General features: G+C 48.0%; 1 protein-coding gene across 5 annotated transcripts in view; it reads left to right on the top strand.

Annotated features, from left to right (window-relative positions):
* The window catches only part of LOC148011578 (NOL1/NOP2/sun family protein), a 251201-nt gene that overhangs the window by 94863 nt on the left and 140459 nt on the right, over positions 1 to 15879 (top strand). The window lies entirely within an intron of this gene.

Genomic DNA, 15879 nt, shown 5'->3' with positions numbered 1-15879 from the left:
TCTTTCCAGTCCACATCAGAGCATTCGGTGATGGACGCACCTGAAAGTCGTACGTGGCATGGGTTGGCTCTTTCTGTTCTTAAGCAAGATCTCTGGTCCTGGCTACACCCGTCTTCTACAGGGTTTACTTTCCATTCGGCTCAGTATGCAACAACATGGTCGTGACTGGATCGTATGTATATCATGCAGAATGATGACTTTCTTCCCGAGATGCTCGACATCAAAGTGTTGCAGCAATATGCTTTGTCAGACCATTTCCCTCTGCAGCTTGAGCTGCTTGCACAACCCATTGCACCTTTCAAGCGATTTCTGGACCGACTCCCTTTGCGCTTCAACTCATCTTACCTGAAGCATGCACTCTTTCAGGGCTATATGCAGCAATTGATTGACAGATTTGTCTTGGACTTCTCTTCTCAGGGCACTGCATCTTTTGAAAGATTGCTCTCTAATGTACAACGGGTTGCTCGACAGTATGGGATTTATCATGCCTCGCTTTGTCGGCAGCGTCGCAAGACAGCAGAGGATCTGCTGGCTTTGGTTCGTTCTCTGTTGGTCGACACTCCGGATGATCCATTTCTGCTTGCACTAGACATGCGGGTGGCTGATCTTATTAAAGCATTCCAGTTAAAATCATATCAGCAAGCCAAACTGCAACATCTGACGGAAACTTTGCAAGATAGTGCATGTCAGACCCATAAGTTCTTTCGAGCGCTCCATGCCTCTCCTGCTCGAGAAAATATGACCAGACTCGAGGATGCAGAAGGCCACCTTATCCTGGATCCGCAGACTATTGTGCATATGTGCAGGAATTATTTCCATGACCTTCTCGGTTTCACCTCTCCCCCTTCGGCCCAAATTACTCAGGCCCGTTCGGCTTTTTATGACCTGGTCCGCAATCAGCTTCCGCAGGACATGCAAACTGCTATGGAGTCTGATATTTGTGAGGCAGAGGTTATGGACGTCTTGTTACACTTACCTAAGGATAAAAGCCCGGGTTGGGATGGTCTCACTAATGAGTTCTTTGAAGCTTTTGCTACCCAACTGGTGAAACCTTTGCAGGCTTTGTTCCAGCAGGTGTGGGAAACGGGGATCATGCCTTCCTCATGGAAAGAAGGCCTCATTAAACTGCTTCCAAAAGCTCCTTCGCCATCTAAGTTGACACAGTGGCGCCCAATTTCTTTGATGGGTTCAATGTACAAAATCTTTTCCAAAGTAATGGCGAATCGGCTCCATAAACATCTCCCGGCCATTGTGCACCCTCTACAGTATGGTTTTATTAAGGGCCGAAATATCCTACACAATGTATTGAATGCTCAACTGGCAATTGATTATGCCAGGCATTCCAATCAGGAGGTCGTACTGATTCAACTGGACCTGGAAAAGGCTTTTGACTATCTAGATTGGTCTTTCGTTGCTGAACTTATGTCTGCTATGGGCTTTGGTCCGCGGATGTCTAGTCTCATATACACTATTAGCGCTGCAGCGTCTTCGCGGGTCATGCTGAACGGAGGTGTTACTGAGCCATTTGTCCTCGCCCGCTCTGTCAGGCAAGGATGCCCTTTGAGCCCTCTCTTTTTTGCCCTTGCCACACATCCAGTTCTTTCAATGTTATCTCATATGGCAGCCTCTTCTCAGTTGGCAGGACTGTCACTTCCTACAGGACAGCATTTCATTGGCCAATCCCTGGCGGATGATACTTTTATGATTTTGCGTGCGGACAGGGATAACCTTCGAAGAGCATTGGATGTTTGGGGCCTCTTTGGTCAGGCGTCCGGCCTTCGCATCAACGCCCTCAAATCAGCCATTCTCAGCTGCACGGAGTCGGATTTGCAGTCCTTGGACTGGCAGGGTCTGGTTGTTCCTCGTGGCTCCATTGTCAGGCACCTTGGGTACCCTTTGGGTGTTGATGTTCCCCCAAAGCAACTGCTGCAGTGGATTTCTCAGAAAATGGTGGCTAAGTTTATGTATTGGAAATCTCGAGCCTGGCCTTTTCATGTTCGTCTAAAAGTGGCCCAGACTATTATGTTGCCAATGCTCACATATTTCTTACCATTGTTGCCCTGGACTACTACGACTCTCAATGCTCTTACTCAGTCCATTCGTTTCATGCTATGGAAGAAAGACTCATTGCATGCAGGTATTTCCTGGATCTCTTGGTCGCATGCGTGCACTCCTAAACGCATGGGTGGCGGAGCTATTTTAGATGCCCAAACTCACATGCAGGCACTCCGTTGGTCGCTTTTCCGCGCCATGTGCTCGGATCATCATCCATGGGTCGATATAGCCCGTTATTTCCTTGAGGGCCAGGGGCTTCAACATGGCAATACCTAGATCCGGAGTTCTTGGTGGCATGTTCTTAATGCTGATTCGCGATTCTCCAGCTCTTCTTCGTTCCTGCTCACTCATTTGGTGTGTTCCTGGAAACACGTCCTCCAGAAGGCCCAGTGGCATCCAACGGAGGATCGCTTAGCTGCTAACTCTTTTCAATTGGAGTTGCTGGCAGTTTCCCGTTTACTTGCATGGGAAGGTAAACAGGACCTCAGACCACAATTCAACCGGATGGCCCGTTTGGGTTTGTCTTCCGTTGCGGATGCCACCCTTGCCAGTCGTAATGTGCTTATATCTTTTCGTACAGCCAGGCGGCTTTTCAGGATCCCTCGTGGTTACAGGCCTTTATGGGAACAGCTTTTGAGGGTGCTCCAGAGCAGACAACCCTTTCCTGCCCTTGCTTCGGATCATCCCTGGCAGGATTGGGACCTACAAGGCCGGCTGACCTTAAGCAAAGCCTCTGCTAACCAAGTGTATCATATTCTGATTAAAGATCATCAATGGCTCGTCACCAAAGTGAATGCTTTATGGGGATTACGTAAATCGCGGTCATGGTGGAGGGAAACTGTGATGGCGGGCTGGTTGAACAAGACACCCTTCAAATGTAAAGTTTTTCTTTGGAGAATGATGGTTGGTGGTCTTCCGCTTGCTTCGGCTCTCTCCAAGCGACGAATCTCCAATGGCCACTGTTTCTTTTGCACCGCTGCTGTGGAATCCGCCCGCTACCAATTTATTTCTTGCCCCATCGCAAAGAAAGTCTGGTTATTTATGTCGGCTGTCTGGCAAGGAGTGGTTGGTTCCACCCTGCGCCCCTTTGATTGGGTTTTCGGGCAGCCCAAATACCCCGCTCCTGCACAACCACATATGAAGCTCGTGTATCATTTTCTTCGATATTGGGGCTGCTGGCATAACTGGACCGTCCGGAATGCTTTTCTTTTTGACTCCGCCTATAATATTCAGCAGCATATTGCCAGGCTTAAGGGCCTCTTGTATTGGCAGTTGGATCTTCTCCGGCATTCTGATTTGCTCTCTAGGGAGGACTTACGTCCCTGGCATAGGGCAATTTCCTCTGCATCTTTGCCATGACGTTGTAACTTGTAGCACTTAGAATCTCTTCACATGATGACTTAGATTGTCGTCATGTATCTTGTAATCAAGTAATCTTGTATTTTTTTCGTAATTAATACAATTACCTTTTACGAAAAAAAGAGAGAGAGAGAGAGAGAGAGAGAATTGAGAGAGAGAGAGATGGGAACGGAGAGCGAGATCGCGCCGCTTGTCGCGCCGCCATAGCCTGGCTCACCGTCGTCAGCACCTGTGCACGTCGTCGCCTGCAGCTGCCTGTCGCCTGCAGCTGCCTGTCGCCTGCAGCTGCCCGTCGCCTGTCGCCCGTCGCCTGCAGCTGCCTGTCGCCTGTAGGCCCGTTGCCTGTCGCCCGCCCCTGACGCCCCGTTGGCCACGGCTGCCCCTGGCGTCCTGTTCCGTTGGGCGCGACTGAGTCCCCCGCCCTGCTGGTGGTTGGCCCATCGTCAGCGGTGCCCGCCTTGTTGTCACCCGCCTGTGCGGTGGGCTCTGCACCAGCGTTTCGTTCGTTTGCCCTCTGTGTTTAGGGTTTCTGCTAGCGAGGCCCCTGCCCTGCGCCCTCGACTATTCCGTGCTGCCGTCGTCTGCCAGACCTGTCTTCCACCCTCAGGCCCTTGCACTGTTAGGGTTGCGCCCTGCCACGCGTTCTTGGGACAGGCCACGACTCAGGCTGACAGGTAAATCTCCGGTTTCATTGGCTGTGTTTGTGGAATCCGTCCTTCGACAGCACCGCAGTACAGGAAAGAAAGAGAGCGAGAGCGAGAGAGAGAGCGCGAACGAGAAGACAGCAGTATGGCTGGCCTGGATATGGATTTTCTCGACCAGACGGTGGCAGCCCTTGGCCCTGATTCCGATGCAGAGGAGAGAGAGGATATGGTGCCATGCACGGAGGAGCTGCCTCCGGGTTGTGAACTGCCGGGTTCTGAACTGCCGCCTGCTGGCAAACGCACCAAGCATACTTCTGAGGACCCAATGGGTTCTCAGGAACGTTCCTATGCGCAAGTGGCCGCTGATCCTGTGGATTCGCAGGAAATTGACTGGGAACATTTGCTAGACTTTGCCAATACTTTGCTTGGCGACTATGTCCAGCAAAATACTGAATCTTTTTCTGAAGCGGCAACGGATGATGTGCTGGAAGCTACGGTGGACCCTAAATCAGTCTTGAGATCCTTCTCGGTCTTTTATGATCGTGCAGTTATCCTTTTCTTCATTGGCAGGATCCCAGTGCTGTCGTATATTCGCCAGTGGATGCACCATTTATTGCAAGGGGAGTGTGTTGAGGAGATCTTCCTTGGACCTCGCGGCTTTTATGAGGTGCTCTTGAAATCGGAAATGCATCGAGCAGAGCTCCTGTCCAAGTTGCCACTATTTTTTGATCGTCTCCTGGTCCATGTTGTACCATGGCGCCCCATGGCCGACTTCCAGCGTCTGCTTCAACGAGAATGCCCGGTGTGGGTGGAAGTGGAAAATTGTTTGGCGGTCTATTGGCCAATGTTGAAGGATGCAATGGCGGTTGTGGGCACGGTGCTGGTTCCCCCAAGCCTCAGGGCAATGAACCGGAACCGTTTATGCATGTTATGGGACACGGCCAGGAAAAGGCCCGCCTGGCTTCGCCTCAGTTGTTCAGGCATGCATCCTCTGCATTTTCGCTTGAAATGGGGCAACTTTGCGGGGCACTGCTTTTCATGTGGGAAATTGGGGCATTTCATGGCTGAATGCCCTGAAAGGCAACCGTCTTTGGAGGATGCGCAGGTTGTGCTGCCCAAGGACGACATGGTGCTTGATGTTCCGCCCCAGGAAGTCATTGATAAAGGCAAACAACCGGTCCTGGGTTTGGATTCCCGTCGCATGGACTGGATTGAGGCACGTTCAAAAAAAGGTAAAAAGTTGGATGCAGGCCTGGCAGATCCTAGGCCTCCTGTTTCCTAGGATTCCGTGCGCACGTATACGCGCAGAAAAGAAATGGTCACTTCACAGCAGGCTCCGCGTACTGCGGCACCGTCTGCCCCCCGTAATCTGGCTCCAAGGAAAGTCTATACTGATGGTCCCAAAGGCCCTGCTACTAAGCTGGCGTTTGATACCAAAGGCAATGTGATTACTCCCTGGGATCGGCGTTATCCCCGCCCCACTCCCAAGGCAGTGGATTTACCCTCTACCTCTAAAGCAGGTCGCCAGAATTCTTTTGCAGTATTGGCTGATTTTCTGGATGAGGGCGTCCTGGATGCTCTCGCGGAAAAGGTGAAATCGAGGCAACAGGTGCCTCGTTCCTGACTTTCTTTTTTGAAGAGATATGAAGCTAGCCACATGGAATGTGCGAGGCATTTGCTCTCACCATAAGCAACATGCCATGTGGACCGTGTTGCATGAAAATCACTGGGATGTATTGTGTGCAGTTGAGCACAAAAGTCACGGTGAAGCAGGGAAAGTTGTGGATTGTCATGGATTCCGTCTGTTTTATGCAGGCACCCATGCTATGCACTATTCGGGCGTACTGATGATTGTCCATGAGAAATATCAGCCTTTCCTTATTAAAAATGATGTGCAGGGCCGCTTTCTGGTTATCGAAGTCTTATTTGAAGGAGAGATTTTATGGTTTTTGGGCCTCTATGCGCCAAATGATCCCGCATCCCGACGGGATCTTTGGTCCACTTTGCAGGCCTCCATGTCACGTGGCCGAAGGGGGCTCTTGATGGGAGATTTCAATATGTGTACTCACTCTTCTCAGTCCACTTCAGCGCATTCAGTAATGGATGCGCCGGAAAGCCGGGTGTGGAATTCCTTTGCTTTGCATGTTCTTAAGCAGGATCTTTGGTCCTGGCTTCACCCTTCTTTTTCGGGGTTTACTTTTCATTCTGCACAATATGCCACTACTTGGTCGCGGCTGGACAGAATGTATATCATGCAGGGGGATGATTTTCTTCCCGAGATGCTGGAAATGAAGGTCTTGCAGCAGTATGCGTTGTCGGATCATTTCCCCCTTCAGCTGGAGATGCGGGCACAATCTATTGCACCTTTTATGCAGTTGCTGGATAGGCTCCCGTTACGTTTCAACTCCTCTTATTTGAAGCATTCAATTTTTCAGGGCTATATGCAGCAATTGATCGAGAGGTTCTTATTGGACTTCGCCGCTGAGGGCTTGCCTTCATTCGCACGGTTGCTCTCTAATGTCCGGTGTGTTGCTCGGCAGTATGGAATCCATCATGCATCCCTTTGTCGCCGTCGCCGATCTGCAGCAGAGAAGCTACTGGCTTTGGTCCGCTCCTTGCTCCTGGATTCCCCAGATGATGATTTTCTGTTGTCATTAGAGAGGCGTGTGGCCCATCTTCTTCAAGTATTTCAGTTGAAATCTTATCAGCAGGCCAAGCTGCATACCTTGACTGACACTTTGCAAGATAGTGCCTGCCAGTCTCATAAGTTCTTTCGCGCCTTGCATGCGTCTCCGGCTCGCGACAATATGACCAGACTCCAGGATCCGGAGGGTCGCATGGTCACTGATCCGCAGACCATTGTCAATATGTGCAGAAATTATTTTATGGAACTCCTTGGTTCTTCCCCCTTGCCTTCCAGCCAGGTTACGCATGCCCGCTCGGTCTTCTATCATCTGGTCCGCCAGCAGGTTCCATTGGATATGCAAGCCACTTTGGAGGCGGATATTTGCGAGGAGGAGGTCATGGATGTTTTGTTGCACCTGCCGACGGATAAAAGTCCTGGCTGGGATGGTCTCACTAACGAATTCTTTCAGAGCTCAGCCACGCAGTTGGTGAAGCCATTGGTGGTATTGTTTCAACAGATTTGGGAAACGGGGGTCATGCCCTCCTCATGGAAAGAAGGCCTTATCAAACTGATTCCAAAGGTCCCTTCGCCGTCAAAGTTGCACCACTGGAGACCAATCTCTTTGATGGGCTCCATGTATAAAATCTACTCCAAAGTGCTGGCGAATCGGCTTCACAAGCACCTTCCCGCTATTGTGCATCCTCTCCAATATGGTTTCATTAAGGGCCGCAACATTCTGCATAATATCTTAAATGTGCAAATGGCTATTGACTATGCACGACACTCCGGTCCGGAAGTGGTCCTGATTCAATTGGACTTGGAAAAGGTGTTTGATTATGTGGAATGGTCTTTCATTGCAGATCTCATGTCTGCTATGGGCTTTGGTACCCGAATGTCCCGATTGATCTACACCATTAGTGTTGCGGCTTCATCCAGAGTTATGCTCAATGGTGGGGTTACTGAGCCCTTTGTCCTTGCACGCTCAGTCAGACAGGGTTGTCCTTTGAGTCCGCTCCTCTTTGCCCTGGCGACTCACCCGATCCTTTCAATGTTATCTTCCATGGCAGATTCGGCTCAGCTGGCAGGGTTGTCTCTTCCTTTGGGCCAACACTTCATTAGCCAATCTTTGGCTGATGACACCTTCATGATTTTGCAGGCGGACAGGGACAACATTCGCAAGGCATTAGAGGTTTGGACGCTTTTTGGTCAAGCCTCTGGGCTTCGCATCAATGCCTTTAAGTCCGCCATTCTCAGTTGCACGGAGCCTGATTTACAGTCATTAGGCTGGCAAGGCCAGGTGGTTTCCCGTGGCTCTATTGTCAGGCATCTTGGATACCCAGTGGGGGTGGATGTACGGCCAAAGGACCTGCTGGACTGGATTTCACCAAAACTGGCGGCAAAGTTTATGTATTGGAAGTCGCACGCGTGGCCCTTCCATGTCCGCCTCAAAGTGGCTCAGTCAATTATGCTCCCAATGCTATCGTATTTCCTGCCCTTGTTGCCATGGACGCCTACTACTTTGAAGCCTCTCACTCATCCCATTCGTTTCATGCTATGGAAGAAGGATTCTCTGCAGGCAGGCATTTCTTGGATTTCATGGTCACATACATGTACCCCTAAGCGCATGGGTGGTGGAGCTCTTTTGGATGCAGAACATCATATGCTCACTCTCCGTTGGTCCCTTTTCCGGGCCATGTGTGTGGATCATCACCCGTGGACCATCATAGCCTGTTATTTTCTTGAGGACAGCGGGCTCCGCCATGGTAATACCCGGCTTCGGGCCTCCTGGTGGCATGTCCTTAATGCTGACTCCCGTGTTTCGAGCTCCTCTTCCCCTTTGTTACTACACTTGGTCGACTCTTGGAAAGTGGTGCTCCAAAAGGCCCGTTGGCACCCGGTAGGGGACCGCTTGCAGACTAACTCCTTTCAGCTGGAATTGTTGGCAGTATCGAGACTTCTTTCATGGGAAGATAAACATCAGCTCAGACTGCGATTTAACCGCATGGCCCGTTTAGGTGTGACGTCGGTTGCGGATGCTACCCTTGCCACGCGCAACGTCCTCGTATCCTTTCGGACTGCTAGGCGACTTTTCAAGATCCCGCACGTATACCGTGATTTATGGGAAAAGCTTTCGGCGGAGCTTCAGGGCAGGCAACCCTTTCCTGCCCTGGCGGTGGATTGCCCTTGGCAGGACTGGGACCTTGCAGGCCGGTTGAGTCTGGAAAAGGCCTCTACTAATCAGGTCTGTCATCTTCTTATTCAGGATCGCCAATGGCTGGGTGACAAAGCTAATACTATTTAGGGATTGCGGAAATCGCTGACAGGGTGGCAGACAACGCTGATGGAGGGCTGGCTGAATAAGGCACCGTTCAAATGCAAGGTCTTTCTTTGGAGGGTAATGATTGGTGGTCTTCCTCTTGCCTCGGCCCTTGCCAAGCGTCGCATCTCCAATGGCAATTGCTTCTTCTGTACCACTACGGCGGAGTCGGCTCGACATCGTTTTCTTTCTTGCCCACTCGCCAAGAATATCTGGTTACTATTGTCGCACATTTGGCGCACTGTGGTGGGCTCCTCGCTAACTCCTTTCGATTGGGTTTTTGTGCGCCCGAAGTACCCCACACCGCCACAGTTGCATATGAAGATATTATTTCACTTTTTCAGATACTGGGGATGCTGGCACATTTGGACCACGTGCAATGCTTTTCTCTTTGATTCGGCCTCTAATGTACTGCGCCATGTTGCCAGGCTTAAAGGCCTCTTGCACTGGCAGTTAGATCTCATCCGACACACCGACTTACTCCCTCGGGAGGATTTGCTTCCTTGGCATATGGCAATTGCCTCTGGGTCGTTGCCATGATTCGTGTAATTTTTTAGTGCATTACTACTGGGATTTTCCCCACATTGGCCTAGGGCCCTCGTGCCTCTTGTAATCAGAAAGAGAGAGAGCGAGCGAGAGAACTTTTTCTCCTGATGGCTTAGTGTCATCAACTATCTTGTAATCAAGTAATCTTGTATTTTTCGTAATTAATACAATTACCTTTTACGAAAAAAAAAAGAGAATTTACGAAAAAAAGAGAGAGAGAGAAAAAGAGATGCACGATGTGTGACGTGCTTCTGCCCTGTGTGCTGCGGGAGATCTCCCCTCAGACCAGCGTGGGGTTTGTTCCACCGCCCTGACGTCAACATCAAGCCCAGCCTCGACATCTCGCCTTGGCGACCTTGCCATCATCTTCTGCATGTCATTAAACGGGGAAACCGTATTTGTTCTTCAGCTCTGCATCCTCTGTCTCCACTGGCTTGCGCCTCGGATTAGAAGTGTCGCTGTTGGAGGAGGGTCTCGCGCAGTCTTCTTGGTCCCCCCCTTTCTGATACACAATGGGTCACGCCTACCCGCCCTGTTAATAGCCCTGTAAATCGACCTGCCCTTGCGCTCCTTGTACATACTCTCTTCTGTACGACCTACAGATTTGGCATCCCTTATGCGTGTGCTGTCTGCGTGAACGATTGAAGGAGAGAGAAGTCCTTTTGCACTTACTATTCCTGCGCAGACTGTTTCCACACAGGGCCTGTAGAAGTCACTCCTAGTCCAGATCTGGTGGGACACAGCCCTGCGCAGACTGTTTCCACACAGGGCCTGTAGAAGTCACTCCTAGTCCAGATCTGGTGGGACACAGCCTGTTAGTGTACAGTGACATGTCTTGTGATCACCATCTACTTCTATAATGGCGAATCTGTAGGAATCCAATGGCATCGATATGGCCTTTCTCGATTAGCAGATTGGGCAAGGGAATGACAAAGACTTTATCGATCCGGATGGTGATTCCTCGGCTGATGAACTTGGGCCATTGCAGGAAAGCGAAGAGATGGGCCAACGTCGTAGGATGTCGGTTGAAGAACCGGTCTTGGGCCCGAATTCGTCCCAGCTAGAGGTTCATTTTTCCTGTTCACAGCCCGATGGTTCTTTACAGTTTATGCTGGCCACTGCCAATCATCTTATGTCAGATTATGTCCATTGTAATGAGGATAAAGCTAATGCACTACTGGATGGGGAACAAGTAGTTGCAGTCATGGGACCGGACCTGGTTTTACAATAGATAGCTGCTTTCCATGAGAGGGCAGCCATATTTTATTCCATCGGAAGGACTCCTTTGATCACGTGAATTCGTGCTTGGCTACAATCTATGCTTGCCAGTTTTGAACAGTGCTCCAAAGATGTTTCGGGGCGTATGTAGGTCCCCTTGGTGGAAGAGATATATGATGGCCCGAAGGGGTTCTTTGAGGTTCTTTTTCGTTCTGCAGAAGTCCGGGCTCTTATTATGCAACGTATTCCTCTGTTTATGGATGCGCAATTAGTTCATGTGGTCCCTTGGAGACCCATGGCTGAGTTTCAAGAGGTGCTGAGACAAGCATGTCCTATTTGGGTCGAGGTGGTGGATTTCCTTGCCCATCTTTGGAGACTCCTCCCTCTTGTTTTTAGATCCATTGGGGAGGTTTTGGTAGAACCTCGGTTGGCCTCCCGCAATCGGAATAGGGCATGTATGCTTTGGAATATAGGGAAATCCTGCCCGATGAAGATTCGCTTTGAGGTTCCAGGGTTACAAACATTGGTGTATGAGCTGAAATGGGGTACTTTTGCAGGACATTGTTTCCGATGTGGCCAGTTAGGCCATTTCATTTCGGAATGCAACAAAAATATGGAGGTAGGGCAATGCCCCATGGACCCAGATATGGAAATGCAAGACCATCTCCCTGAAGAGATGTTTCAAAAGCCCGTGGCTGATCATGAGCAGCTTTCCCAACAAGGTCGGGATGATGGCCAGAAGGTCGTTTCCCATGGTGGTGGGGAGCGTGCTTTGCTTGCGGATGGGTGGAATTTGCCTCTTCAGGAGGATTCCTGGGTTACTGTGGTTCGTCGTAATGCAAGATAGGATTCTCACCCCATTCTTGCCCATCTTCCGCCGCCCCCTATTACTTAAACCTTTCAATGTAGAGGAAAGGGGTTTTACATGAAACCCCAATCTTTGCATACTTCGGCAGTAGAAGATAAAAGGCCTTCTGATTTTGCCTTGCGATTCAATGCGTGTGGGAGGCTTGTGCCTCCTCGGATTGGTTTCCGCTCCCAGCACCAGCACTTCCCCTCTCGTGCTTCCATTGCTGGTTTGTAGAAGGCAGATCTTATTGATGTTATTCGAGGTGAAATGGAGAGATTCCAGGCTACCAAAGCTATTGATGTAAAAGGGAAAGGAAAAGCGGCAGTTCAGTAATTCTTTTCAATTGTGATTCATCATGAAAATTGCTGTGTGGAATGTGAAAGGCATTTCTTTAAGCAAAAAACAGTACCGGTTGTGGAAAGTGGTGCTAGCTGGAAAATGGGATGTTTTTTGTGCTGTGGAGCATAAATAGCATGCTTTGGCTGGATCTTCATATGTATATAAGGATTATGTAGTTTTCTTTAGTGGTCATCCTCTACACAGATCGGGAGTTATGTTGGTTGTCAAATCCTCCCTACAACCATCGTTGGTCTCTCAAGACCCATGTGGCCGATTTTTGATTCTCGAAATAATTTTTGAAGGTGAGGTTTTGTGGATGGTAGGCGTGTATGCTCCTTCTAATGTAAGGGAACGTCGTCAGCTTTGGGAAGACCTGCACTGCCTTGCCATGGCTCGTCCAAGCTTCGTTATGGGGGACTTTAATGCATGTGTTTCTGTAGAGAAGTCAACCTCTCCGCATTCGGTTATGGATGGTCTTGAGCGAGAGGCTTGGGACACTCTTGCATCGGCATCCTTGAAACTGGACATGTGGTCCTGGATGTATCCATCATAAGCTGGATACACTTATCGTTCTTGTCAGCATCCAAACACTTGGGCCCAACTGGATAGAATATGCATCTATCAAAGTGACTCTTTTCTTCCTGCAATCATCGATATGCGCTTGGAAAAACAACATTTCTTGTTAGATCATTACCCTTTGGTCTTGGAAATGAGCCACAGACTTGTTCATGGATTTAAGGCTCTCCTTGCCCGCCTCCCTCTTCGGTTTAATCAATCTTTTTTGCAGCACAATTAGTTTTTGGAAGGTGTTCAGCAATTGATAGCGTCTTTTAGCTCCAAGGTCCTCTCTACAGGGATGGAAGCATGGGCAGTTTTTAGGGATAATGTGCGAGTGTTATCCCGACAATATGGTATTCAGCATGCTTCCTTGTTTCGAACTGAATTGCAGCATGCTCAATCCTTGTTAGCTCATTCCTTGTCTCTGTGTCAGACTGGGGACTCTAACAATGACTTGCTCACATGCACTGATTGGCTGAAAGGTAGGGTCCAGTCTCTTTAGGAAGAGGAATATGCAAAATATAAATTGTTGGCTAGAGCTAAAGCTTTACACGACAACAATTGTCGAACTCATCAATTTTTTGCTTGTTTGTATCACAAATATGCCCAGGAAAATATTGTGCGCTTAAAAGATGGTCAGGGTGATATGGTGACTGATCTTGCCTCCATTATTCAGATGATTGTTGACTTTTACAGGGCCTTGTTGTGTCCGCAAGAGATTCTTTCCGATGCTGTTCTGTCGGCTCGAACATATATTTGTGACCTAGTTTTTAATCAGGTTAAACCAGACTGGGTGAATCTAATGGAGGTTGATAATTCTGAAGATAAAATGGAAGAGGTGTTGCTCACTTGCCTAGAAGGAAAAGTCCAGGTTGGGATGGGCTTCCTAATGAGCTGTTTTCAGCCCATGTGCAACAGCTTAAGGACCCATTAACAGGCTTGTGCCAGCAGGTGTGGAACTCTGGTATGATGCCTATGGATTGGAAGAAAGCTGTCATCAGATTGTTGCCCAAGGTTCCCTCTCCGACCTCTTTGAAACAATGGAGACCGATTTCTGTTATGGGATCGTTATATAAAATCTTCTCTAAAATTATTGCCAACAGATTGCAAAAAGTTTTTCCGCTCCTCATTCATCCACGGCAATACGGTTTTATTAAGGTCGGAATATTATGCACAACATTTTGAATGTTTAGCTTAGAATTGACTATGCCAAAGCTTCTAGCCAATAGGTTGTTATGCTTCAGCTGGATATTGAGAAGGCTTTTAATCATGTCAGCTGGTCTTTATTGCGGCAATTAATGTCTACAATGGGTTTTGGGCCCCGTATGATTTCTCTAGTTGATACTATCAGTCAGGGTGATGTGGCCCATATTGCTCTTAATGGAGGGATTACTGAGGAAATTGCCTTATCCCGGCCTCTTCGGCAAGGCTGTCCACTTAGCCCTTTGCTGTTTGCTTTTGTTACTCATCCCATGCTCTCATTACTGGATAAGTTGGCAGCTTAAGGTGAGATAGTTGCCTTAACTCTTCCTGGCGGTGAGCAGCTTGTGGGTCAATCTTTGGCAGATGATTCTTTTATGTTCCTTAAGGCGGATGGTATTAATATTAATGGGGCAATGGTGGCCTGGAATCTTTTTGCTTTGGTATCGGGTCTTCACATTTATACTCAGAAATCTATCCTTCTCTCTTGTACGGAGAATGATCTGCAAGCCTTGGGCTGGAATGGAATTATGATCATAAGGGGCAATATAACCAGGCACTTGGGATACCCTATTGGTGTGGAGGTTGCTCCCGAGCCTTGTTGGATTGGGTGGCCTCCCGAATTCATGATAGGTTCATGTACTGGAAATCCCAGAGTTGGCCATTACATGTTAGACTAAAAGTGGCTCAATTTATAATGATCAGTATGATCTCATTCTTTCTGCCACTACTTCCTTGGACAAAGAAGTCCATTTTGGATATGGTTCAACCTATCAGATTTATGCTCTGGAAAAAGAAAGGCAATTGTTTGGGACAGGTGGTAAAGTAAGTACTCCTTGGGAGTGCAGATATCCACATTGTAGCCTTGTGTTGATACAGATCAGTCCTCCACTTCTAATGTGTATAGTATTGGGAAGAATGCCTTTGCTGTTCTGACCGATCTTTTGGTTGAGGATGCTGTTGCTACCCTGAAAACACAGGCCAAAGAAAGGCAGTTTCAGCCTCAAACTTGATTTGTGTGTGGTTCTTCATGAAGATGGCTATATATTGAATCTGCACGGTATTTGCTCATGTAGTAAACAACATGCTATGTGGTGAATTCTGCATTTGAATGGTTTGGATGTTTTGTGTGCTACTAAGAGTCACAAAAAAGTGGGAAGAATCTCTCATTGTCATGGTTCAAGCTTTTTTACGTTGCCGTTCTTGCTAGAATTTATTTTGGTGTGCTGCTAATTGTTCATGAGAGGTTTGGATCTATGTTGATTAAGAGAGATGTATTAGGTAGATTTCTTATTGTAGAGATTACATGTGATGGGGAAGCAATATGGTTGGTGTATTACACTCATGCCTTTTGATTGGAAGGATTGGTTTTACCATGGGGGAAGTTCAATATGTGTGTGGATCCATCTTAGTCTAATTCCAGACATGCCTTGATCGACAGGCGTGACTATTAGAATTGGTATGCTTTTGGGTCATTGGTGTTGAAATAGGATCTATGGTCTTGGTTATCACCACTTGACCATGGTTATACCTTTCATTCATCACAGCAGTTTGGAAACATGGAGTTGTTTGGATCGCATGTATGTAATGCATGAGGATTTTTTTTTGATAGAAGATTTGGAAATCTAGGTTTTGCAATACTAAGTGCTTTTTGATCACTTTCCCTTGGTGTTTGAGATACTTAAGTACCTTGTCCATCTCTTTAGATGTTTCTTGAACAAATTGCCATTGTGTTTTAATCCTCCGTTACTCAGGCATGCAATATTTGATGGCTATATGCAACAACTATTGCATCAGTTCACATTGGATCTCCTGTCTAAAGGGGCTTGTGAGGCAAGTATACGTGTGCTTTGTTGTCTTCAATGTACTTCATCACTCAGAATTTTCTATTATAAATGTACTACAATACAGAGCCATAGAGATCCAAATTGGTCCAATGAGCTTCATGCACAGAGATCTCATAATGTGGATACTCCGTCACTCTTTTCTTAAGGCTTGTTCAGTTGGTTGAAGTGGATGATAGGATTTTTAAGTAGAGGCAAAGTATCAAGCATCCTATGATATTATTTTCTTCCCAATACTCATTTATAATTTGCTATATAAGAATTCATATCGGCATTGTAAATGTAAAATGTATCCACCAAAGTTGAGGGAGATATTGAGAGCT

This window comes from Lygodium microphyllum, chromosome 28 (assembly GCF_053477565.2).
Source record: "Lygodium microphyllum isolate KBCC chromosome 28, Lygodium_microphyllum_v1.1.10, whole genome shotgun sequence".
Classification (NCBI taxonomy): Eukaryota; Viridiplantae; Streptophyta; class Polypodiopsida; order Schizaeales; family Lygodiaceae; genus Lygodium; species Lygodium microphyllum.
This window is presented reverse-complemented; position numbering and strand designations above follow the sequence as displayed.